Source organism: Myotis lucifugus, unplaced genomic scaffold, assembly GCF_000147115.1.
Source record: "Myotis lucifugus unplaced genomic scaffold, Myoluc2.0 scaffold_3, whole genome shotgun sequence".
Classification (NCBI taxonomy): domain Eukaryota; kingdom Metazoa; phylum Chordata; class Mammalia; order Chiroptera; family Vespertilionidae; genus Myotis; species Myotis lucifugus.
This window is the reverse complement of record NW_005871051.1, coordinates 11,277,059-11,304,171: the sequence shown is the minus strand read 5'-3', so window position 1 is coordinate 11,304,171 and position 27,113 is coordinate 11,277,059. Positions and strand designations below refer to the sequence as shown.

Genomic DNA, 27,113 nt, shown 5'->3' with positions numbered 1-27,113 from the left:
ATACCCTCTCTTTCTACTTGACTGCCCTGGCAGCGCCCTTGTTCTCTCTGTACTAAATATAGTTCCAGGGACAAAAGGGATGAGACACATGAAAGGCAGCAGCTTAGGATATGTTAATATGTGTCTTTCTTGTTCAAGACCAACTAATCCATCTCAGGAGCCCCCTAGAACTACTGCTTTTTGATGTTAGCATATTTATTTGATGATTTGGTGATAAGTCCTCCCTTACTGTATTTCATAATATGAATTAAATCATAACATGTGTAGCCACTCGGAGGGTTAAATCTGACATTAATTCTGTTGTTTACTCTGAATAGAAGGAACATTGATTTCATAATTTAAAACCTAATGTATTTGGATGGCATTGTTTGCCCAAAGAGTGACTTTCAGTTAAGATTCTGAAAGCTGTTCTCTACAGTGTGACCTTTTTATGTCAAAAACATTGTTTACTGCGCCATAAAAAAACAAAAACATACCATTCAGACTTGCCCTTGCCCAAGAAAATGGGGCATGGAAGGAAACGTAAACTAAATGAACTATAAATTGTCTTCAATGCATGTGGACCAAGTTCTTTTAATTCAAGTTAGCAAATTGTCACTCTGATCCCCGAGCTGTATGTTCTTCCCAGAAATGTGTTGCTGTATTACTGTATGCCTGGCATAGTCTAACATAAGCCTAGCCCTTTTCATGCTCCTCAGAGTATGAGATAATAAGTATAGCTCACATTTTTGAAACTCTTAATGTGTCGCTTATGGTTTTAAGAGCTTAATGTGTATCTACTCATTTGATCCTCACAGCCAACCTGTGAAGTGGTATTACTGTTATGCCCATTTCATAGATGAAAACCTGAGGCAGAGACCGTCAATAACATGCTAGCTGGTACATAGAGAAGTCTCAGAGTGAACTCGGGAAGACTGATTTAGCCAGTGCTTTTAATTACTATTCGAGGACACCTCTGGGCTCATAAGTGGCTACCAAAATGCTATGAGTTTTTACAGGAGATGCTCTGAGGCTGCACATGGTCATGGCATTAAATAACATTTAATCCCATAATGAGAAAGTTATTCTCTTTAGTCCTCTTTCTGCCCTTCAGGTGAAATCAAACAGGAAGTTCATCCTGGGGCTGGTATGACTTGAACTCTGAGCACCTGCTAATCTTCCTTTCCAAAGAGCGTTGGCTGCCACCTCGGGCCTTCCCACAGTTGTGTTATCTTGATATTATGGCAAGAGAGACTGGCTTTCCACTTATGGTATTCATACAAGGCTTTCACTTTTAAATTAACTTAAGTAAACAAATGACGCTACTGCAATTAAGTAAATAATAACACCGGTGACATTTGTGAAGGTGTTTTCACATGACTGAAGCTTGGGAAACACTGTCCTCATTCTTCTGTTTTGAAATTCACTTTAAAGCAGTGGTTTTAGCGAACAATAAGGTCCCTTGTTCTCTTATCACAGACCTTCCCAACTTCCCTTGTGGGTTAAGGGCTCATCTGGGATGGAGTTTTCACCAGGTCATACAAATGGAGGAAAATAATATAATGCGGTGAATTTTCAATAGCACCACACATATTCAGTTTAAAATATTTTTTTCCCTGAAAGCATACTGTTTCTTTTTCTTTTTTTTCTTTTTTTTTTTTGGTGTTAAAATTTCCTCCTTTCTTTGAAATGATGGTGATAGATGATAGATTTTGTTCTTAGTGTCCTTATTTGGCAAAGTTAAAAATTGTAAACTTTTTAAAAGTTGTAGTGACCCAGAAAACAAAGTTTGGGTACCATATTCATGGTATGAGGCCTCTCAGTTGCCTAGCAGTCTTGAGTACTTCAGGAAGGGCGATATGGAACCACACCAATCTTTCTAAAGTGCATTCAAGCATTTTCTTCAGGGAAATTATTAAAGAGCTCCTGCTTGTGAAATTCTCTTATGTCTATTCTCTTAAGTGTGTAGTTTTCCTATCAGGACTGCAATACTAATTATTAATGAAATAATTTTTGAAAGATGAAGTATCTGAAATACCTAGTTATTGCAGCCAATACTTACTTACCTACTTATATTTGCTAGGATACGTTTATTTCATTTTCACTTCCAGTATGAAAAGCTCAGAGCACAATTTAGAAATACTTAAATAGTCACTCCCCCCCCCCCTTTAATGTTGCTGCTGTTGTTACTGGGACTCTGGAGAATAGAGAAATTAAAAATCTTGGACATATTTTGAAAGATTCTAGAAGGTCACCTTTTCTGTCCTTCATTGCTTTGACTAGCATTGTTTTACATAAGGTTCCAGAGCTGGTCTGGAAATAGGCCATGGGAGATGTAGAAAGATGTATAAAAGGGAGAGCAGGAGGCCTAAGGTACCCAATACCAAGGAGGCTAGAGTCGGAAGGGTTAACTGTAGGGCCAGAGCACAAACATGAAGCAAAGTTCAAAGACTCCAGCAGGTTTTTAAGGTGTTTTTTTTTTTTTTTTTTTTTTTTTAAATACATTCCACTGATTTTTTACAGAGAGGAAGGGAGAGAGACAGATAGTCAGAAACATCGATGGGAGAGAAACATCGACCAGCTGCCTCCTGCACATCTCCCACGGGGGATGTGCCCGCAACCCAGGTACATGCCCTTGACCGGAATCGAACCCGGGACCCTTCAGTCCGCAGGCTGACGCTCCATCCACTGAGCCAAACCGGCCTTGGCATTAAGGTGGTTTTTCAGGATGTTCTGAGTTAGCTATGGAAGATCTAGCAAGTTCAAAGCCAGCAAACCCAAAGCAACAAAATCATTACCATAGTCACTGCTCAATGCAAGAAAGTAAGAACTAGTTAGCTCTCAGGCCGAGATATTCCCAAGTACCTGGGTCACTCTGTAGACTCAGTGGATATTACTGGTTTGCGTGGAGCTTTTATTTTACTAACTCTAAGACAGATGAGTAGCCTTATATCTTTTTTGTTGTTGTTAATCCTCACCTGAGGATATTTTCTCATTGATTTTGAGAGAGAGTGGAAGGGAGGAGGAGAGACAGAGAAACATCGATGTGAGAGAGACACATTGATTGGTTGCCTCCTGCACGGGCCTCAAGCAGGGCCAGGGATCAAGCCTGCAACTGAGGTACATGCCCTTGACCAGAATTGAACCCGGGACCCTTCGGTTTGTGGGCTGACACTCTATCCAAAGTGACTATTTAAGTATTTCTAAATTGTGCTCTGAGCTTTCCATATTGGAAGTGAAAATGAAATAAACATATCTTATTAAGTGTAAGTAGGTGGCTAAGGCAAGTAGCCGTGTCTCCTACATGGCTTTCCTTTGTAAAAGTTCTCATCTTCTTCTACCCAATGGCCTGTTTCAATAGCAGATGCCAATGCCTTGTTTCTGGTCTGACTCTAAGTCTATCATGACTCAGTATAAGAGGACCTGGAGCAGGCCTATTAGATTGTCATCTTTGTTTTCTTGGGAGTAGCCATGACATAGAGTACTTGCAAGAGGCAGGGCCAGATAGAGTATGTGGACACCAGGCAGGCTAATTGGTTGGCATCCTACTCACTGATATTCTTTAAACATATTTTCAAATATGTACTAAAATAGTTTGTAATATACTTAGTAGATAGGGGAAGGGAATCTAACTAGCTAGTAATAAAAATACATTTATACCTCTTTATTTTCTCTAGGTTTTTTGTTTGCAATTTTTACCAAATCAGACCACTTTAACCTTTATGTAATAAAATTACTCTCTTGCACCCATGTTAGTTGATTGCTTACTCAGATAACTGTCAGCTGCTTCATTTCAGGACTATTCCCATGGCCGACAGTTGTTCTATACACCTTACATGTGCTTACCACCAAAATGCTAGTGCCCGATATATAGCTAAGTTGGGGGTTTTGTGTTTTTTAAAATATGTTTTTATTAATTTCAGAGAGAGGAAAGGAGAGGGAGCGAGAGAGAGAAACATCAACAATGAGAGAAAATCATTGTGCAGCTGCTGCCTGGACGCCCCATACTGAGGATTGAGCCCAGAACCTGGGCATGTGCCCTGACTGGGAATCGAACTGTGACCTCCTGGTTCATGGATTGATGCTCAACCACTGAGCCACACCAGCTGGGCCAGTTGGGTTTTTTTAATTTTCACTGCTATCTACTTATCTTCAGGTGGGACTAGTTCATTTGCTGGTAATAGCAGGAGTGCCTCTGGGAACCTGAGCTCACCGGCACCTTATTTGCAATTTATTTGGTTATGATGTAGTACAGTGTGTTACTTCATGCCCTGGGACTGCTCGGCCACACCTTAATCTAGCTCTGATGGTGGGGGCTGAGAAGACTCTGGACTCTGTTATTTGGGTTTCTAATCCCCGATAGAATAGATCTAAGGCTACAGAAAAGAGCTCTCTGGGATTCTTTCCATTTTCTATTGTGTCAGCCATGGTTTTGGAAAGCACAGTCACAAAACAGCACACACATCTTATCTTCCCCTTTCAGTTACTTTCTTTGCAAGCAAGGACCCAGAACACCCAGCTGAGCACATGGTACCAAAGGCTTGCCAACTGGTGAAGTCACATGGGGAGCCTCCCAGGTGTAGTGCATGATTCAATACACCTGAGTGAGCTTGCTGAGCAGGTATAACAGGTACCAAGACACAGACTTGGAGCTGCCTTTTAGCCTGAACTAACCACATCATCAGTAGAAGATGATTTCTGTTACTTGATTAGCCAACTCTCATTGTGATAACTGAGACCTCTTATAACTGTTTTCAGAGAGAGAAAGAAAACAAGAGAGAACAACTCTGACCATGGTCTGAAGCCAGGCTTCTGTCACTAAGCAATAAAGAAAAAAGCTCAAGTCGCCCTTGCATAAGTGGGAATTTGCGGTTTCTAAAGCTGCCCATTCCCCAAACGACTAAAATATGTTATTGGCATTTGGCACTGTTTCCTATGTTTTGCTCTCCTTAAATTTCTCTTTAAAAGGGTTTGAGTTTAAAGGCAGAACCACTGAAAAATGCTATTTAATCATAGAACTGTGAAAGGCCAGCCCAGAGTTAACCCCAGGATGCCCCGTTTTGTTTTGTTAAACCAGAACCTTGAACCAGGCTTATTCCCAGGGGTTCTAGAAAGCCTAGGGGTCGGCGGGAGGGAAGGAAAAGAGGGAGGCAGAGGAAAGAAAAGCCAGACCAAACCGGCCTTCGGACATCGGACGGCGCCGCCCTGCACGGAGGCCTCCCTCCCTCCCTCCCCAGGCCAGGCCCAGTGACTCCATGGTTTACACTGGAGAGAGGAGGAGAAAGAGGAAGAAGATGGAAGAGCCACCCACTGTCAAGGGGAAGAGTCACAGGCCCTCTTGGCCCCAAATCGCTTTTTAGAAAGTTTCTCCAGATTATAAATGCATACTCATTACAGAGAATTGGGGAAGTAGAGAAAATAGTCATCAGGCAGCATGGCAGAGAGGTTCAGATCCCAGGCCTTGGCAGACCCGAGTCTGCGTTCCACTTCCCAGCGCCCTCATCTATAAGGCCAGGGTAGTGAGGTCCTTATGGATGATGAGAGGATTGAATCAGATGACATACCCAGCTAGTGCTGGCCACTGCTGCTGTCAGTATTATTACTCCACCACTGCAGTGAACATGTAGGTAGGGACCCATCGGCTAGTTCTTTTCTGGGCATGTCTAGATATAAAACGTGGCTCATTCTTCACAGTATGTAAGTTTTTATCTTTTTTTAACATATTAAATAATTTTCAGAAGCACTGGCTATTTTGAATTCCTGTATAAGATCTCATCAGCTATAGTTAAATACATTCTCCTTTTGGTTGGACATTTAGGGGTTTTCGATTTTGTATTATAAATAGCATGATAATATACATCTTGTACAAACTTTAGCTTCTGATTAAGATATATTCAGAAGGAGGACTATAGTCAGAGGATTTGAATTTTTTAAAAGCTCTGGATACAATTTACTATATTTATACCCAGCAACAGTATAAATACATTCTCCTTCATATCACTGAACCATTAGCCATCATCATTTAAAAAAAAAAACACCACACATAGTTTTGGTCATTTTAGAGACAATAAAAAAGATTTCTCATTGTTTGACTTTTTTTTTATTACTTGTAGTCTAAATACTTTTTATGTTTTACTACTACTTTTTTTTTTAATCCTCACCTGAGGATATTTTTCCATTGATTTTTAAAGAGAGTGGAAGGGAGGAGGAGAGATAGAGAGAAAAACATCCATGTGAGAGAGACACATTGATTGGTTGCCTCCCATGTGCACCCTGACAAGGGCTAAGGATCGAGCCTGCAACCAAGGCACGTTCCCTTGACGGGAGTCCAACCCGAAACCCTTCAGTCCATGGGCTGATGCTCTATCCACTAAGCCAAACCAGCTAGGGCTATTTTTTAATGAATTGTTTGATCATGTCTTTTGTCCATTTGAGGGCAAACTATCTTTTCAGTAAATTTATATGAGTTCCTTAAATATTAGGCTATCAACACTTTGTGTGTGATATTTCCCCTAGTTTTATTGTTTGCCCTTAGATTTTATATGTGATTTGTTTTGGTTAAACAGAAGTTTACAACGTGTATGTGTTCAGATCTGTTCACTTTTTCCTTGTGTGGTTTTTTTCTGTAGCTTTAAAACTTGCATAGCCTTCCCATGTTCAGGTTAGATAAATGATATTTTTCATTTTCTTGTATTTTTTTAAACAGTTTATTTATACATTTACTAACAAATTTCTGGGATTTATTTTACTTTGTGAAGCTATAGCTTGATTCCCCCGCCAAACTGTTAAGCAGTCATTGCTGCTCCACTTTTTAATGATCCGTGCTTTCTGTGTTGACTTTTGATTTCAGATTCATCATAATCTAATTACATGTGTGTCCTGGAGTCTGCTTCTGACCAGTCATTTCTACTTCCTCAATCCCAATCATGCCAGTTCCAGTTACTTAAATATTATGATATATTTTCATGTCTGGAAGCCCAAATACAGCCACATACTGTTTTACACCATTGTCTGGCTTGGGCCTGCTCTTTTATTCCTCCAGGTTGACTTTGGAATCACCCTGTCAGCCCAATTTACCTTTTAAGTTATTTCCATAATTATGCTGTTCCAAATTGGATACTTGTACTTTTTTCCTCAACAATGAGACTCTTTAGGCAGCTTAGAGCTTGAAAATAGACATATGGAGTATAAATATATGCAAAAAGGCATTTAACCATCTTAAATGCAAGTATGATTGGGTCATCACAGCCAGAGCTGCCAGAGCTTGTCGGGAGGCCATTGCAGGGCCAGCCACTTCCTGTCGAGTTGTGTGACTTTACAGATTGCACATTAATGTTCACTCCTGAGATACAGAAGCTGAACATAAACCAAATGTTCGGATGCTTGGGTGGTGTTTTTTCTACATCATCAACAAGAATGTTAGCTATTCCAATAACAAAATGCTTTTCAAGATCAGTTCAAAAATTGCCCAGCATGGCCTTTCTGGCTGCCCACAGAGTCACCCTCCATTGTCCTCATGTTTGGAGAGCCGCTGGCTCATCCTTCAGGAATTACAGTGTCCCAGGAGCTCATGGATCCCACGTCCCCTAGAGGTTCTGCTAAAGCGTATGTGGTGGTTAACTGGCAGCAACTTCCCCTTTTGCCCTCTGCCTTCATGCCATCAGACCATAACCCCATCTGGTCAAAGATGTGCCATTTTGCTTGGACAAAGTTGCAATTTAAATGTTTGCTTCTAGGGCCTGCAGTAGGAATATTCCAGAAATACTCTGTTTCAGTTTTTTTAATGCAAAAGTTGCCTGCACTTGGAAAGGCCTAGGATGGAAATGAAGCAAGAGCCATTCCTCCTTAATTGGTGACCTGTTTATACCTGTGGAAGGCACAGAGCAAGAGGGGCCTAGCTGGTGGCCAAGTACCAAATGCCTTTGAAAGTAAGTGGCATTTGAGGCAGGAGCGAAAGGGGTGGTGGCGTGGGAAGGACAGAGCCCTGGAATCGGGTGTCCCGGGTTCACACTCCAGCTGTGAGGGATATTGGCTCTCTCACCATGAAGCCAGACCCCTCATCTTTCTGTGTCTCTGTTTATTTAGCTGTAAAATGACTATGTACTACTTATTGTGGGTAGCTGCAGTAAGAATTAGAAATAAATACGGAAAGCTTTCAGAACTCATGCGTGATGATATCGGTGAATGATATTTACTAAGATCAAAACTTTTCCAGGGAAGAATGAGTAGACAGTCATCCCCAGAGCAGATGAACAGATGGTAGATAGAAACTGGAAGCAAGTGTGGGAAGACAGGCTTGTGGGAAGACCTGGCGGGGCAGGGCACACGAAGGAGGTGAGACCTGATCCTATAGCAGCTGAAGAGGCTTCAGGGGTTTCATTAGAGAAATGCCAGCTCTAAGATGGCACTGAAGCCTAGTGGTTAGCCCCGGGCTTGGGAGTCCAGCTCCCTCCTCTGCATGTTTAAGCAGAGCAACCGTGGGCAAAGGACTCAGCCTTCTAAGACTCAGTTTTTCACCTATAAATTGGTAATGATAAAAATACTGACCTCTTTGGGCTCCTGTGCATAAATAATAGTAGTAATAGTTACTATTTAATGCTCACTGTATGGCTGGCAATGTGCTAAGTGCATGACTTGTCTTATCTTAAAGGAGATAAGGCATTAAAGAGCTCAGAGCAGCAACTGGCACATATTAAACAGTCAGTCACTGCTGTGAGGGAGGTGTAACAGCTGACGCCATTATTCTTATTGTTTGGTCAAATCTGTATTTTCTAAGATCCCCTGGTGGTAGCATAGAGCACGGGTTGGAGCGGTTGGAGCTGGAAGCCAAGAGCACAGGTGGGACAATAGTCGTTTCACATACATGTTTAAAATTCACTGAGTTGTGCACTTGAGATCTGTGCACTTTACCTGTGTATCTTATACCTCAATTTACGGAAATATAATAAAAGAGACCAATGAAACCTCTTCCAGTTTTCATAAGCTACTCTACAACTGCTTGGAGTTTCAGTTAGCTGAGCTCTCTCTCTCTCTACACACACACACACACACACACACACACACACACACACACACGATTGTGAGGGACTAATTCTCTTCAGTTACCCATGCTGCTGAAGGACAGGGTGACCAAAGACAACTGAAACCTCTACACCAGCGGTTCTCAACCTGTGGGTCGCGACCCCTTTGGCGGTCGAACAACCCTTTCACGGGGGTCGCCTAAGACCATCCTGCACATCAGACATTTACATTACGATTCATAACAGTAGCAACATTACAGTTATGAAGTAGCAACGAAAATAATTTTATGGTTGGGTCACAACATGAGGAACTGTATTTAAAGGGCCAGAAGGTTGAGAACCACTGCTCTACACTCATACAGTGGGGCCTTGACTTACGAGTGTCCCGACTAAGGAGTTTTTTGAGATAACAGCTGTCTCTCGGCCGATTTTTTGCATTGAGTTGACAGAGTAATTTGAGTTAACGAGTTCCTTAACGAGCTTAGTCTCGGAACGAATTAAACTCGTAAGTCAAGGCCCCACTGTACAAAGTTCTGACCTGTTTGAAAGTTTTCCCTTTAGGAGAGCTCCCAGCAGTCGCAAATGAATGTTGATGAATCTCTTCTGGCCTGGAGTACAGAAATGCCAGAGGGAGGAAGGCCGACTATCGGGGTGGCATAGAGAAGGACGTTAGACGCTGGGCCAGATCACAGATCCTCTGTCCTCAGCCCCCTGGAAGCGGGCCGCTTACTGGGCTTCCTTTCTTAGGGCACTTTTCTATTTAGATTTTACCAAGCCTCTGACATGTCACTCATAGGTGGACATACTATTCAAAACTCGTTTCTCTTTGATTATATTTGAATGTCCTGTTGTAAAACCACCGTTTCCATGTCTTTCTTAAGGCCAAGTCTAAGGCAGGTCAGTCAGTTCATAGACTTTCCTTCGGAGTGACACCACACTGAGTGGTTAAAAACATTCAGGTTGAGTAACATCCTTCCTCTGCCCAGTGCCTGGGGTGACGTGAAATGGTCGAGACCTTTGAACAGATAGGGAAGGGACTTTTTAAAATCTGATACCAGTGCTGTTTCTCCTCCTGTTGACTACAAAACACAATCTAAAACTGTTGGAATTTCCAGACCAGCCAGGTGAAGGAGATGAAGTAATGTGCCTGCGGGGATGGAGCGGGCGGGTAAGTCACTCCTGATAGGCAGGAAGGAGAAAGGCCCGGCCCAGCAGAGCTGGGAAGGGGCATTGAAAACGTTTAGGTGAGATTCATAGAAAAATGAAACGTGCATTCTAGCTGATTGCTTACTTACTAACTCCCAGTTAGGTATTTAAAGAGATAAGATTAAATGTCTAGAATTCGGTGATAATTATGTAAACAAAAACCACCTTAAATTGCCTGGCATTAGATACGGCTGTTGACACTCTGCATATCTTATAAGTCATTCTAATTGGGGCAATGTTACCTTCCAAAACCTCAAAAAACCATAAGTCAGGAAACATTCTGATTAGACGCACAGGTCTCCTTGGATACAAGCATTGAGTCTGATGCAGGCGCGATATGTTCACTGATAGGCGACTTCCAAAGAACTTTTGTGAAAATAAACATGTTGTGGATGAGTGAAAGCCCAAGTCATATAAAACCAAAAACGTGAAGGCTTTTCTACATTTTTACAATGCTTACATATGCATATGCAAATTACATGTATATATTTCTAAAGCCATTCTTTATAGAGCCGTCACTGGTTTTTTAAAGAATTTAAACATTATAAAAGTGGCAATTTGTATTTCTTATTTAAATATCCAAAAAGCACAGAATTTTTTGAAGGTATAAAAACGTTTATGACTTACATAATTGAGGTTCCTGGGGTGGAGCTGAGATCTTCACGCAGATCCCAAATGCCGGAGAGAGGAAAGCAGCCTCGCGTGAGCTTTTATGTGGCTGGGGTGGGAGTTCTGGGTAAAGATTCCCATAGGTAGACAGGAGATGGGTGGTTTGATCTCCTTGAGGTGCTGAAGGGGGAACACTTGGCTTCCTAGCAGCCTGCCCAGGTGTGGGGCAAGGAGAGGCAGGTGTGAGCCTTCACAGCTGTTTGCAGTCAAACCACAAAATAGAGTTTAACTCTACCACAGACATTATCCACACAATCACCATGTTCTCCCACTGTTGCCACCCAGATGTTTCTTCCCGCTCCACTCCTTGTCTATCCTGTTTTCATTTTAAGAAGTGTCATCTTTGGATTCCCGTGAATGATATATTTAATTGAGGTATAATTGACATATAACATTGTATTAATTGCAGGTGTACAACATAATGATTCAATTTTTTTTTCATGTTTCTCACTACCTTTGATCAGGTCTTTATTTAAAATTTGCTGTCCAGCCCTAGCTGGTTTGGCTCAGTGGGTAGAGCGTGGGCCTGCGGACTGAAGGGTCCCGGGTTTGATTCCGGTCAAGGGCACATGCTCAGGTTGCTGGCTCGATCCCCAGGAGGGGGCGTGCAGGAGGCAGCCAATCAATGATATTCTCTCTTCATTGATGTTTCTAACTCTCTCTCCCTCTCCCTTCCTCTCTGAAATCAATAAAAATGTATTTTAAAAAATAAAATTGGCTGTCCAAATTGATTTGACCTTTAGGGAATAAACACATTTAAGTTTACGCCACAGATGTCTTTTCTTCCATGGTGGGTTTTTCCCCACGGCAGGCTTCTCGGCTGCTGGGTTCTTGGTAGCTGCAGCCTTTTTCCCCACCAAGGCTTCTGCTTCGTAAAGGCCAACAGCCTCCTTCCTTCCCGGCCACAGGCTTCTTGCCTGGAACCCCCTTCTCATCTGCTTTAGCTTCTAGCTCTGCTGCTGCTGCCTTATCCACCCGGAGCTTGTGGTTCTTGGCCTGGAGAGAATGGTGATTCCGTGCATGGTCTTTTCATAGGGGTTTAGCTTCAACATGATTTTCAGGGGATTCTTCTTCAGGTCTCTGCCGTGAATCTTCTTGCTTGGTGCTGGAGGGCTCTTTGGATCTCTGGGCTTTTCAAGATTCTGCTCAGGTCTGAACTGAGCATCGAGTGCATGGGAAGGTGTAGTTACTCCGCATGGCCATACGGATAATCTAACTTGCAGAAAGCACTTTTAGTCCACCTGCCCACCAGGAGCAAGTTTCAAAATGTTCAGTTTGCTTCCATTAAGCAGAGGAATTCCAGGGATGTTTCTGAAGGCTTTGATGATACCGTTGTCCTCGTTATAGATGATGCAAGGTTCCTGTGCTGGATACGGCGACAGTTTCTCATTTTCCCCTTACCAGCTCTCATTCACTGAGAGGCTTAGACCTTTTTGCTATCATTCCAGGCCTTAAACATTTCTTAAGAAGCAAAGCAGCCTCCTTGGTCTTCTAGTGGCCTTCAGTGTTATCTTCTGCCACCCAAGGAAGTTCAGGAACTTCCTCAATACCATGTCCTTTAGACATGACCAACGTTGGGAAGGCCAAGGCAGCCAGGGCAAAGCCGATGGCACACTGATGTTGTGTTGTGTTCACTCGACAGTGCCAATGGCGCCAGATGTTGGTTAGTGCAAACACACCCCTCCCCCCTCAAGACTCGGATTTCCAAAGGCACCTGGCCAGAACGGTGAGTCCCACCTCCTTGAACTCTGGGAACTCAAGGCGCAGCTCTGCCAGCACCCCCAGACTCAGCACTGGTTTGATGACCTGCCAGTTCACTGACAGCATAGAGCTGCCTGGTGTTTTTACGCAAGTTGTGTGAACAAAGTTCCCAATAACTGGTTGAATGGATCCTTGAACACAGCAGGCACAGTGACGTTTTGCCAGATGACTCCCCTTTACGGAGCACACTGGTATCAGTGGATGAGCACACGCCATGGTGTGAAGGTCACACTCATCTCAAGCCCATGGCTCCCACAGGGAAAAGCTGGTTCAGTATTTTTATATATTGCAAAATGATCACCACATGTCTACTTAACATCCATCACCACACAATAATTTTTCTCTTTTGGTGAGAACTTTTAAGATCCCTTAGCAACGTTTAAATATGCAATACAATATTAACTGTAGCCAACATGCGGTATATTACATCCCTATGACTTATCTATTTTATAGCCCGAAGTTTATATCTTTTGACCAGCTTCACTCATTTCAACCCCCCACTCCCACCCCCGGACACTTCTGGCAACCACCAATCTGTTCTCTGTATCTGTGAGCTTGGTTGTGTGTGTGTGTGTGTGTGTGTGTGTGTGTGTGTGTAAATTCCACATAGAAGTGAGATCATACAGTATTTGTCTTCCTCAGTCTGATTTATTCCACTTAGCATCATGCCCTTAAGATCTGCATATGTTGTAGCAAATGGCAAGATTTTCTTCTTTTTATGGCTGAATAATATTCCACTGTATAATATACCGCATTGTCTTCATCCATTGTCCAGCATGGACATTAGGTTGTTTCCATATCTTGGCTATTGTAGATAATGCTACAGTGAACATGGGGATGCTAAACCTTTTTTGAGTTAGTGTTTTCCTTTTCTTCAGATAAATATCCAGAAGTGAAATTGCTGGATCATATGGTAGTTCTATTTTTGATTTTTTGAGGAAACTTCATACTGTTTTCAGAGTGGCTTCCCCAATTTACATTCCTACCAACAGTGCACAAGAGTTCCCTTTTCTCCACATCCTCACCTACACTTATTTATCTTTTCTACAATAGCCATTGCAACAGGTGCAAGGTGATATCTCATTGTGGTTTTGATTTGCATTTCCCTGGTGACTGGTGACATTGAGCACCTTTTTATGTAGCTGTTGGCCATCTGTATGTCTTTTTGGGGGAAAAAATGTATTTAGATCTGCTTCCCACTTTTTAATCGGCTTGTTTTTGTTTGTTGTTGTTGTTGGGTTTTGTTTGTTTGTCTTGCTATTTTGATAGGGATAACTTTAAATATATAGATTGCTTTGCAGTAGTATGGACACTTAACAATATTAATTCTTCCAGTCTATGATCATGGAATATCTTTTCCATTTATTTGCGTAGTCTTCCATTTTTTTTCAGCAATGTCATAGTTTTCAGTGTACAGGTCTTTCACCTCCTTGGGTTAAATTTATTCCTGGGAATTTTTATTTTTTTATGCAATTGTAAATAAAATTGTTTGTCTTAATTTCTTATCCAGTTTATTACAGAAGTCTGTTTTTAAACCTCCCCTTCTCTCTCCCACATTCCACTTTGCAGAGGTAGCTCCTGTTAACTCTAGCCAGCTTGCTGTCTTCTTCCACACATTTCTACACATTTATAAGTGTGGGGTTTTTTTGTTTTTTTACTTTCTTTCCCTTTGCATATAGGATCAAACTATCCTGTGTTTCTGCTCTTGCCTTTTCCAGTGGACAGTATACGGTGGGCATGTGGGTCCATGAGCGTGTTCAGGACACATAAAGGCTTACCCTCTTGCTTTTATCAGCTGCAGGGTTGAGAGTTCCCTTAATGTTTAACCTGTGCAGTTTTCTCTATTAGAACCAGTCTTGCAGTGAACACCCTCGGCCATTTCCTGCGCACGTGTGTAATGTATCTGTAGTGTAAAATCATTAACATGAGAATGCCAGGTCGAAGGGTATGCCTGCTCTGCGGCTTGATACTATTGCCACTTGCCTTCTAAAAAGGGAGGACCAATTTCTACTTTCATTGAGTGTCTTGGGAATGCCTGTTTCCTTGCACCCACATTAACTCTCCATACTGACGATATTTTTAATCTTCGCCAATCTAAAATAGAAAATATAACCTCACACGGTTACTCTAATTTGTATTTTTTCCCATTGTAAGTAAGGTTGAGCATCTTTTTTCTATGTTATTGGCCATTTGTAGCTTTTGTGAATTGCCTGTTAATTTCATTAACCTGTCTTGAAATTATATCGTTGATCTTTTTCTTATTAATTTGAAAGAGCTCTTTCTATATTAAGGAAATTAGCACTTTTTCACATAAATAGGAAATATTTTCCCCAGTTTCCTGTCACATGACTTTGCAAGTGGTATTTTGTATTGTACTAACTTTTAAATTTTATATATTCACATTCATCACTCTTTTATGGTTTCTAGGATTATAAAATATTTACATGGGAGTAAATATTTCTCTGACATTTTTCTCTAATACTTTTTTATTGTTTTAAAAATACTTTGTAAATGGTTTTCTTTTTATATTTAAATCTTTGATTTATCTGGAATTACATTTTTTATGGAATGAGTTGGAGATTCAGCTTTCTTCCCCCTCTCCCCCATGGCGAACCAGCTGCCCCACCATCATTTATTAAATAACTTATTTCCCCCACTTTTATTGTATACTAAATTCCCACGTGTATTTCAGTCCATATCCTGGATATACAGCTGCCCAGCATATAGACGCCACAAACACTGCAGATGATATTCTTGAAAAACAAGATGTGTGAAATCATAATCAGTGCTGTGTATAAGTGGTGGTTTACTGCTTGTTGATACCTGGAGGCAAAGAATACAAATTACCGACAACCTTAACACAATGGCATGCAAGCTAATAAGCGCCTCTCTCACTTTATATGCAGGATTTGCTTTTTCTCACATCAGCGACCCAGCTATTTATTAGATCACAGCATTCTAGACAGGAACTTATTTTGTTTTCCCATTTAATCTTTGGCATCACTAGTCTCATAAAAGTGATTAAGTAATAATAATGTTGAGCACTTATAGTACTTTTCATCCCTAAGTGCTATCTAAACATGATAACTAATTAAATGCATTAATGAAAGGAAGGGATTTCCAGCTTCTTCAGGAAAACCGGTGTCTGGTTCCTAAAAAGCATTAAGTCCTCTTTGAATGGCACTCAGCAAACTGGTGACATTATTTCACTCCTTTTGAAAATGTCCTTGGGTATCTTCTAATTAGTCTGGCTAAACTCACCTTTTATCTGTCTCCCCAGATATTCCCTTTCTACATTCCTGGGGCTATTCAACAAGCTTCTTTTGATGTTTCCCCTGTTCGTTAATCACAAAATCGTAGACTTTTCGAACAGAGAGGGATCCTTATTGGTCATCTAGTTTTGAATGACTTGGTACAATCACTTGATTTCGTAGATGAGGAAACGGAGGCTTGAAGAAGTGAAGTGGCTTACACAGCTTTCAGGGGACATACCTAGGAACAGAAGCCTAGGTTTCTAATGACCATTTCAGGTCTCAGTCAGCTGCATCCTGGCTTTTTCCTCTTTGTGAGCTTCTGACTTGCCTTCCCCTTCTTTTTCTTAACCTTTTCTTTTTCTTCCATCTTTTCCCTCCTTCTCCTTCCCTTCTTTGTTTTCTGCCTCTCCTAACTCCTAATGGGTCATCTGACATGACCAGGGAATGTTGCTTTTATTTTCCTCTATTTCCTGTCCCTTTTAAACCGGGGGGGTCTTTGTTGCTCTTCAGTTAATGTGTCTTACATTGGCCTCTGCTCAGGTCTTCTCTGAAAAGCCATATTTCTTCCATTTCTCCCACATACATGCATACAGGCAGTTGTTGGTTTTGCCTTATTTTTTTCAAGTTGTAGTTGCTTCTCCGTTTAATAAAATCATTTCTCTAGTTTTGGTAAATAGAATAGCGTTTGTGTTGATATTAAGTCCATTTTTGTCACAGTTTTGTGTTACTTTATAGATTTCCCAGTCGTTTGACCAATGCTCTTCAAAATCATACTTCATATTCAGGAATTTACATAAGATGTGCCCATTTAAAAGAATTTTTGTACTAGAAGTAAATAGGTTGGACAGTAAATCTTCCTATAAGCCAGTGGTTCTCAACCTTCCTAATGCCGCAACCCTTTGATACAGTTCCTCATGTTGTGGTGACCCCCAACCATAAAATTATTTTCGTTGCTACTTCATAACTATAATTTTGCTACTGTTATGAATCGTAATGTAAATATCTGATATGCAGGATGTATTTTCATTGTTACAAATTGAACATAATTAAAGCATAGTGATTAATCACAAAAACAATATGTAATTATATATGTGTTTTCCGATGGTCTTAGGCGACCTCTGTGAAAGGGTCGTTTGACCCCCAAAGTGGTCGCCACCCACAGGTTGAGAACCGCTGCTATAAGCCAAAGGCAGATCCAGTTCAGATCAAAACTATGGGTGTAACCTGGATCTATCTAGACTGCACATCTTGCTTCCATTTAGGGACTGGGCCCGTTTTAGAAATCTTCCATTTCTATACAGTGGGTCAGGAGTCTCAGGCCAACACCCTAGGGCTGCGTCTGACCCCAGATGCCCTCGGAAAGTCCTTTCCCTGTAGCAGTGAAGGCTGCTTAAGAGGGGAGTCAGGGTCTGTCACTGATCCGCTGGGTGATCTTAGGCAGCTCACAGGACCGCTCTGGGCCTCAGATTTCTCATACACCTATTACGTAAGGACGCTGAGTTTAAAAGATCACTCAGGGCCTTTCCTTGTTTACTGTTTGATGAGTCAATAATGTCATAACTAGGACCAAAATGAATAGAGACCTAAATCAGATTTACTTCAGGTATATGACCAATGAATTCAACACAGAAGTAAAATTCTGTTGACCGTACCATGAGAATTTTCTGGAACTGTCTCAATGTAAAATAATTTAATCATTCCCTTCCCAGATAATCCATATGTACGTATGTCAGACTATGTGGTCTGTTTGGGAGCTCAGCACATGTGGATCACGTAACTGTACTTCACTCTCTGCAAATGCTTCCACAGAAGTTCCATGAGGCTGTATCTTGACAAGGCCACACCCCTTGAGGCACTTTCTGTAGTACAGAAAAACTATATGAAGTAGCCCCATCCCATATATTCTTATGAGTAAGAAATTTATGTTCACCCTGGCCAGGTGGCTCAGTTGGTTGGGGTGTCATTCCGTATACCAAAAGGTTGCGGATTTAATTCCTGGTCGGGGCACATATCTAGGTTACAGGTTTGATCCCTGGTCAGGGGAGTACAGGAGGCAACCAATCCATGTTTTCTCTCTCTCTCTCTCTCTCTCTCTCTCCCCCTCTGCCCCCTTTCCTCCCTCTCTAAAATCAATAAACATCCTTGGATGAAGATTTTAAAAATAAAGAAGAAATTTATGTTCTTGGGTTCATCTTTGCCACTCAACAACTGAAGAAAATTGAAATTCTTTTATCTTGCATTCCCTAAGACTTAGTTTCCAGCAGGAGGCAAAATGTAATTTGATGACCACTCACAAATCTACCCAATTACATCAACTCAAAATTCAATTATCACATAGTTTCCTAAGTCTAAGTAGAAATTGTCACCTTTGGGAAAGGATCAGATAAGAGCTAATTGGTGACATCATAATCCACCCTCAGTGAAGTGCTTGCTTAGCCAGAAGCCCAGCAGTGTTAGAGCAGCTCCATGATGGGTAAAGAGGGGTGGGGAGCAGCTAATTAGAGAAGACAGTTTTCTGTTTATATACAAACATCCCAGCATTGAGCCACGATAAGGAGCTCAAAGGTTAATTATGGGAAAATGAGGTTTTAGCAAAACTTTTTGAAATAGGAAAATCCCCTATGCTTTTTCTTTTCCAATTTCAAGGACTTATGATTACGATGAGTACCATTTATAATTGAATGAGAACTCAGAATATCCTCACTGTGTGTTAGGGTTTTCAAACTTGAGCAGAATCCACAGGCTGTTTTTTCTTAACTCTCCATGAACTTGCACGGCCTACCTCCCTAGATTTCACTGTACCCACCCGTCGATGAGGAGAAATGACAAGCAGGGAAAATAGCAAGGGCCAACTTCCACAGGCCTCTGGCCAAGCAAATGCAAACTGAATTATATTGGAAATCATTTTACAGTGTGTGACCATTTTGATTCTTCCATGTCATCAGCTAGCTTGTTACTCGTGAGTGGCAGGTGGCTTTGTGCTCTGTGAATGGGGTCTTTTGGTTGGACTTTTAGAGGAGGGGCCATTTGTCAAGTGCAAGCAGCCTCTTCATCAAAGTCTTCCCAATAGTCGTCCAGATTCTAAATGCTGCACAATGGCCGAGGAATGCTCGCATTCGCATGGAAGGTAAGTGACAAATCAGGGGGAAGGAATTAGCCAATGCATACAGGAATGCAATGAGAAAGAGCTTTTCCTTGGTTTTTTTCTTGTCCAAGTTACTAGTGCTCTGTCTCTCTCCCCCTGTAGATTTTGAATTCTGTGGTGGTGCCAAGGGAGTGAAGGTAACAGACATAAAAGAATCATTTGTGCCCATTTCCCAATCCCACAGATCTCTATTGGCTGCAGACCTTGAACATGACACTGCAATTTCCTGGTGCCACACATGAGTAATAAGCAGCTGTTTCTGAAACTGTGGTTTGGAGAAGGCAGCACTAGGTTATTTTTTAACTTAATTGTAATTTTTGATTGGTCTGCAAGAAAGCAAATCAAATAAAGTCTGTTGTCTTAGTCTGCAAGAAAGCCATAGGCCTCAAATTCCAATGCTGACCATCTTGACCAGAATAGAAGAGGGGGAGGGAGAGAATGAATGTGTGTATCCCTGAACTGGAAGTTCAACCAGGCAGCTTCCATGGGAAGCATATTTGGTGTGTCTGTCAGCTAGCTGGAGCATGGAAAGTAATATTCGATGGTTCCTGGAGAAGTACCTGAAATGATAGAGTGAACAGAATTTGGAGAGAGACCACAAAGGTGAAAAATAGCAAAATCAGGAAGAAGAAGAAGAAGAAGGTGTCAGTGTGATGCTGCAGTTTGTCCTCATCCTACTTGCAATAAGAGGACACAGCATTTTAAGTTACAAATGGAGTGTGTGTTCTTTGAATACCCGGTCACTAAAGTACCTCTGACATACTCATATATGCATGCTCTCCAAGTAGATAAAATCAGACCAGTACCTTCCTTAGTTCAAGAAATTCAGCTGAATGGAAAACAGACACAAACTCTTTTGCCCTGTTTCAGACATCTGCCTTTTCTCAAGAAGATAGGGCAACTCGGTATATGGAGAAGGTGAAGGAGGTTGAGTGCAGGGGGTTGAGGAGATGGAGGAAGTGGAGGAAGCGTTCTGCTAACTACTTTGTCATGATTTTGCTCACGTAGGCAGGCACTTTGGGGAAAAATAATAGAGGGATAACTAAACCTCATCCGGAGGCCTATTTTGCAATCACTTATGACATATCCAAATGACCACCTGGTTAATGGTCTTATGACTTTTTAAAAAATCATTTTCATTATTTTTGAATTACAGTTGACATGCATTATTATATTAGTTTCAGGTGTACATCTCAATGATTAGACATTACATAACTTACTAAGCAATTATACTGATAAATCTCATACCCATCTGACACCATACATATTAGAATATTATTGACTACAAGAAGCCCGATGCATGAAATTTGTGCAAGAGTAGGCCTTCACAGCCCTGGCTGCCTCAGCCCTTGTGGCCCGACTGCCTCATGGCCCCGCGGCCCCACCCCCTACCCACTGGTTGTTCCAGAAGGTTGTTCAGGAAGGTCGTTCTGCTATCTGGTCTAATTAGCATATTAGCTCTTTATTATATAGATATTCCCTATGCGCTACTGTACATCCCCATGACTATTCTGTAACAACTAATTTGTACTTCTTAATCCCTTCACCTTTTACTCCCATCCCCCCAAAACCCCCTCCCATGTGGCAACCGTCAAAATGTTCTCTGTACCTGTGAGTCTATTTCTGTTCTGCTTATTCATTTACTTTATTTTTATTTTATTATTATTATTATATTAGTCCTCACTGGAGAATATATATGTTTTATTGATTTGAGAGAAAGAAAGAGGCAGAGAGAGAGGAGGAGAATGAAGCATTGATGTGAATAACATCAACTGCATATGCCGTGACTAGGGATTGAACCCCCAACCTTTTGGGGTATGGGACGATGCTCCAACCGAGCCACGCCAGCCAGGGCTATTTTGTTTTTTAGATTCAATTGTTGATAGATATGTATCTATTGCCCTTTTATTGTTCATATTTTTATCTTTTGTTTGTTTGTTCTACATCTTAAAGAAGACCCTTTAACATTTCATGTAATACTGGTTTGGTGGTGATGAACTCCTTTAGCTTTTTCTTGTCTGGGAAGCTCTTTATCGGTCCTTCTATTCTAAATGATAGCTTTGTTGGGTAGAGTAATCTTGGTGTAGGTCCTTGCTTTTCATTACCTTAAATATTTTTTGCCAATCTCTTCTGGCCTGAAAAGTTTCTGTTCAGAAATCAACTGACAATCTTATGGAGCTCCCTTATAAGTAACTAACTGCTTTTCTCTTGCTGCTTTTGAGATTCTCTCTTTGTTTTTAACCTTTTGCATTTTAATTATTATGTGTCCTGGTGTGGGCCTCTTGGGTTTATCTTGTTTGGGAATCTCTGTGCATCTTGAACTTGTATGTCTATTTCCTTCACCAAATTAGGAAAGTTTTCTGTCATTAATTTTTCAAATAGGTCTTCAATTTCTTGTGCTCTTTCTTTTCCTACTGGATCCACATGATGTGAATGTTAGTATGCTTGAAATTGCCCCAGAGGCTCCTTACACTAGTCTCAATTTTTTTTGGAATCTGTTTTCTTTTTGCTGTAGGACTGTTCCCCATGCTGGGCCTCACTGAGGACTATTGTCACTCTAGGGATGCACTCCAGTTTAGGGGTGACCTACAGAGTTCTCAAGTCTGACTTCCCTCAGGCTGTGTACTTGTTCTCATGTTGGCCCTTTGACCTCGCCCAACCCATAGTCATTTCCCAGGTCCATTGGCATTCTAATAGTTCTTTTCTACTTTTCATTCTCATTAGAAACTAAGGGTAGGAGCTCCTTGGGCTTTGTTCTTCTTTAAGGCTGCCATCTTCCTGGTGTTTGTGGAATATGGCCCTAACCCTAAGCCCCCACCAAGATGGCTAGGAAATGGGATTAGAAGTTGTAAGACACGGGGGCAGGAGCAGATGATGGGAGGCAGATCACTTGATTTTGTTTTTAAACAATTATCCAAAGTAAAGATATATCTGATTTTTCTTTTTTAAAATTTGTATTAATATATTTGATTTTTTAAAAGAACCCTTGGAGATGTCACATTTGGAACCTACTGCTTTGTTGTGATGAAACCTCTAGACGAGAAGGCAGAATAGTTGGATCCGGTTCCCAGTGCTGCTAGTAGTTGTAGTCAAAGATAAGATTTAAACCTTCTAAATATATCTTTATCCCTGGACAATTATAAGTATAAACTTTTCCTTTCTGAAATATTAAAGATATGTTTGTAAATTCTAAAACATAGACTATTACCTCACTTTCTGGAAGGAAATCTTTCAGCAGCTTTAGCCCTTTGGAACATGGCCATGAACTTAAGCTGACAAATAGGAAGAGCAATTAATCAAATGAAAAGAAGCCAAAGGAGTCCCTGAATAGCTGAGCTTCCACCAGGGCCATGCACTCTTTATGCTCCTCCCTAAATCACCCAGCAGAATGATTGAAAATATTTGTGACACAAAAACAGCCCTAAGATATAACCACTGCAGCCAAGGAAAAAGACAAGAAAGCATCCTTGGTCGATCAATAGGAACTTAGGTGCCTGGCAGAAATAGGATATTTAAGACAAGTATGAGACTCAGTCTTGCCTCCAAGCAATTTACATTCTCTTAGGTTGCTCCATATAAAATTTACATTTTTTAAGTAAAATCACCATTTTATAGTTAGGCTCACCATTTCGATATATTCAATCAACAGTTGGATAAGCAAAACAATCACATGTTAAGCATTAGTAAAGAGTACAAAACAGCATCAAGTTTTATATTACATTACATGGTGTGCATGATGTAAAAGAAATTTATGTGAAGCACAAGAGATCCAAACAGTGAAGTGGCCAAAGATGGCTTTCCAGCTCAAGCCAGAATAGGTCGGAGCCATGAAGCCTAGGTGAAGTTAAAGTGTTAAGAAGAGAAGCGAAACTTCAGACAGAGGAAATGACATGGGTGAAGGCACAAGAACAAGAGTAAGCATATTCTACATGAGGAAACATTTGCTCACAACAGAAGTTACATCGTAAGAAATGGAAAATGAATTTGGATAGGTAGTGTGGAACCAGCGATGGACCACCTGCACACCAGGCAAAATGTAACCTCCAGTTTGGCCCAGTTCACTCTTGTATGGAGAATATAGGACACAGTAATTCAATATAATTCTCTGAAATGAATGAGTGAAGAGTTTTTAATAATGATAAAATAAGAATTCACCAAGGTTTGAGGGAAGACATGATACATGATGAAAGTGGTACCTAAAACTGATTAGTATATATATTATGGTTAGATCAAAGGAAAAAGACGGGCATCTGGAAATAAAACTAGAAGATTGACAGGAGAGATAAGAGTGTAGGGCAGGATGGAAAAAGGAGACTCACACTAGAGGTGTTTAGAAGAGAATCAACTTGAACCTTGAAAACGTTAAGCTAAGTGAAAAGCCACATATTGTATCATTCCATTTATATGAAATGTCCAAAATAGGTAAGTCCATAGTGACAGAAACTAGACTATTGCTTGGTTAGGGCTTGGGGAGCAGTTTAGGGGAAAGGGAGTAATCACTAATGGGTACAGGGTTTTTTGGAAGAGTTGAAGAGATGCTCAAAAATTGATGGTGGTGATAGTATACATACAACTCTGTGAATAATCTAAACGCCATTTAATTATAGACTTTAAATAGGTGAATTACATGGTATGTGAATTATATCTCACTAAAGCTGTAATTTAAAAAGAGAGGAAATCAATAAAATGTGGTGAATGACAATATATGTTTCTGATGGAGAAAATGAACCACTCACTAGACTCCATAATTTCCAGTTTGATTCTAACACCATCATTACTTAATATTGTGTTAGGAGCACTGAGTGATGCAATAAGACATGAAACATAAATAAGAGGTATAATATTAGAAAGGAAGGGACCAGTTTATTACTTTCAGAAGACCCAAAAGAATCCCCTAAAAATGCTTTGCATCCCTGAAAATACAGTAAAATACAGTCATATATAAGGTGTACACAAATGTCAATATATTCTAATATACCAGCAATGGCTAATAAGAAAAAATATTACACAAAATGCAATTTGGAAATAACCTAAATATAATAAGTGTGAGTGGCATACACAAGGAAAGAAAACAAATTTTTATTGAACTATAATAAATGAAAATGTAATAAAATGGAGATATAGATCAGGTTCTTTGATAGGAAGACTAAATATTATAAAGCTATCAGTCCCCAAATTAATTTTTTTGAGCTTATTAAATAAGTTTGGTGAGATATTTCAAAAGCCTTCAAAATTCTCATACCCTTTGCCTCAAGGAGATCATCTAAAATAGGGAAAGCTTTATGCACAAGATGCCCGGTCTGCTCCTCTAGATCCCAGGTGATGACTGTCATGTCCTCCCCAAGGTCTTCTCTTCTCACCCTGGGTTCCTTCAAGCAGCGTTTACTCACCTGGTTTCCAGAACTGTTCTACATCCCGATGTTTTTCCCTGAGTGGACTATACTTTGCGCCTCTCTTTAAATGTGTCATTGACCTTGGTTGTTTAGGAAAGAGTAATGTAAGCAAAACCAAGTAGAACTGAAGTATTGTCACCACAATTTAGAAATAACCCTATGACACATTGGAAAGCGTTTTCTGGTGGTTGGGTATATGATTTGGTAGTGGTTATTTCTTAGAAAGTGTATCATGTGTTGGTATTAGGAGTACACTTTGCTGGGGTTTGTCGAAGTTAATGGTCGTTGAGAAAATAAAAATAAAAAAGAGCTCTATCTATGGCTTTCTAAAGGTAATAGAGAGGAAAATAAGTTAAAGAATGATGGAAAACGGACTTGCTTGACAGAAAAACAACCAGCATAATTTCTACCCTCTATATTAAGAAAAAAAAATCCACTTTTATAAAGCAGTAAACCTGGTTTTTCTGTTCATTTTCTGTACCTTGATACAAAACAATATACATTGTTTTTAAAAATGCAAAAAGACAACTGTATACAAAGTGAAATACTTGCTTTTCCCACTTCTTCCCTTCCCTAGAGTTAACTACTGTTATTTTGATCATGAGATTATACTGTGACCTTTAAAACCACTTCAGCCTTAGACGGTTTGGCTCAGTGGATAGAACATAGGCCTGTGGACTAAAGGGTCCCGGTTCGATGCCAGTCAAGGGCACATGCCCAGGTTGTGGGCTCAGTCCCCAGTAGGGGTGTGCAGAAAGCAGCAGATCGATGATTCTCTCTCATCATTGATGTTCCTATCTCTCCCTCACCCATCCTCTCTGAAATCAATAAAATATATATATATATATATATATATATATATATATATATATATTAAAAACCACTTAAGTTTTTATCTCCAGTATTATGAATAGCTTCTATTTTTAGCAAAACACATTATTACATTCCTTGCAGTCTTTTATTTCCGAAATGTTAGTTACTACTAATTCATTCACCTTGGCACTGTAATTTCCATTTAGGTATGATATGCATTGCCCTTGGATGTTATTTTTATGTTATTGTCGTTCAAACTATGGATTCATTTGAAAGTCTACAGCTATTTCCAAATATTTTCACCTATTTTCAAATTAAATTTTCTTTCTTTTTTTCTTATTAAAATCAGCATGTATATACATTTGCACTAATAGAGAGAAATAAAGGCAGGTTTTATCTTGTTGGTACACGAACTGCTGAACACTTTGAAACCCATCATTTTAGAGAAGTGAGGAGGGGTCAGACCAACCATTGGTTCCAAAAGCCAGGTTGTTTGCAGGCCAACAGGTGTGGTACCTGTGGGAGGCAGGCAGATGCAAGACACAAGGGCCTGGTGGGGACAGCCATCGACAGGAGGCACGTGTTCCGGGGGGAGCAAGCTGCCTGTCGCAGGCAGGATCATCACCATGCTAGAGTTCAGGCCTAGCTCTGCTAGATATAATGATTTTTCAAAGGAAACCCCAAATCTTCATTTTTAAGTGAAATCTCCCAATTATTTATATATTTTTTTAAAATATACTTTTACTAGAGGCCTGGTGCACCAAATTCGTGCAAGAGTAGGCCTTCCTTCCCCAGGCTGCCAGCACCAGCTTCCCTCTGGCACCCGGGACCTGGGCTTCCCTCTGGCCGCCAGCAGCCACCCGGGAGCCAGGCTTACTTTGCAGAGGGAGGCCCCGCCCACCCACCACAGCCCACCCATCGGTGGCCTGAGCCTCCCTCTGCAGGGCGAACATGGGGCGATGGCCTGGCCCCTGACCAATCGCATTGCATCTGCCTTGGCTGGCCTGGCGCCAATGGATGTCATAGCGTGGTCCCGGATGGTTGTCCGGAAGGTTGTCCTAATGGTCATTCTGCTGTTCGGCCGTCAGATCTAATTACCATATTACGCGTTTATTATTATAGATTGATTTCAGAGAGGAAGGGAGAGGGAGAGAGAGATAGAAACATAAATGATGAAAGAGAATCATTGATCAGCTGCCTCCTGCACGTCCCACACTGGGGATCGAGCCCACAACCAGGGCATGTGCCCAGACCAGGAATCGAACCATGACCTCCTGGTTCATAGGTCAACGCTCAACTGGGCTCCCAATTATTAAAATGGCTCATTCTTTGAAACACTAAGAGATTTTTTTTTAAACTCTTCAGGCTGAATATGACCCTCGGCCTGCCAAATGTGCAACCTCTTTATATTAATATACTGGTACTTGTCAGCAGCAAAAGAAACCTATTTTTCCACATTTGTTCTGTGTTCGTGGGGGAGACAGTGAAAAAACTATCCTATTAATTCATCAGAGAAAGGGAATTGTTGAATAGACAACATAAAGTATGAAGTTCTACATTCATACTTACCCTGGCTGTTTTCAGTCTATTCCGGGAACCCCGCTGCATTCCTCGTACACCGCACCGTAACTGTGAGTCGGTCCATGCAAGTGGGGCTCCCCGTTCGTTGGTCTTCAATCCCTTACACCCCACTACAAAGAAAGAAGAATACAAAAGAAGTTTCAACATCTTCATTTTCTAACCTCCAGTGGTTTAAACCAGAGGGTTCTTTTGGAGCGAAAATACTATGTCTTTTCTTTCTCAGAGTTGCTGAGAAATTATAATTAGAGGTTTTCCTGTTGTGTAAAGGAAAGGAATTCCAGTTCTCCTCATC

The 27,113-nt window shown here is 40.8% G+C and overlaps 1 protein-coding gene across 4 annotated transcripts in view; it reads left to right on the top strand.

Annotated features, from left to right (window-relative positions):
• PLEKHM3 (pleckstrin homology domain containing M3) overlaps positions 1 to 27,113 on the top strand; it is a 164,968-nt gene that overhangs the window by 110,107 nt on the left and 27,748 nt on the right. The gene's annotated exons all lie outside the window — the stretch shown is intronic.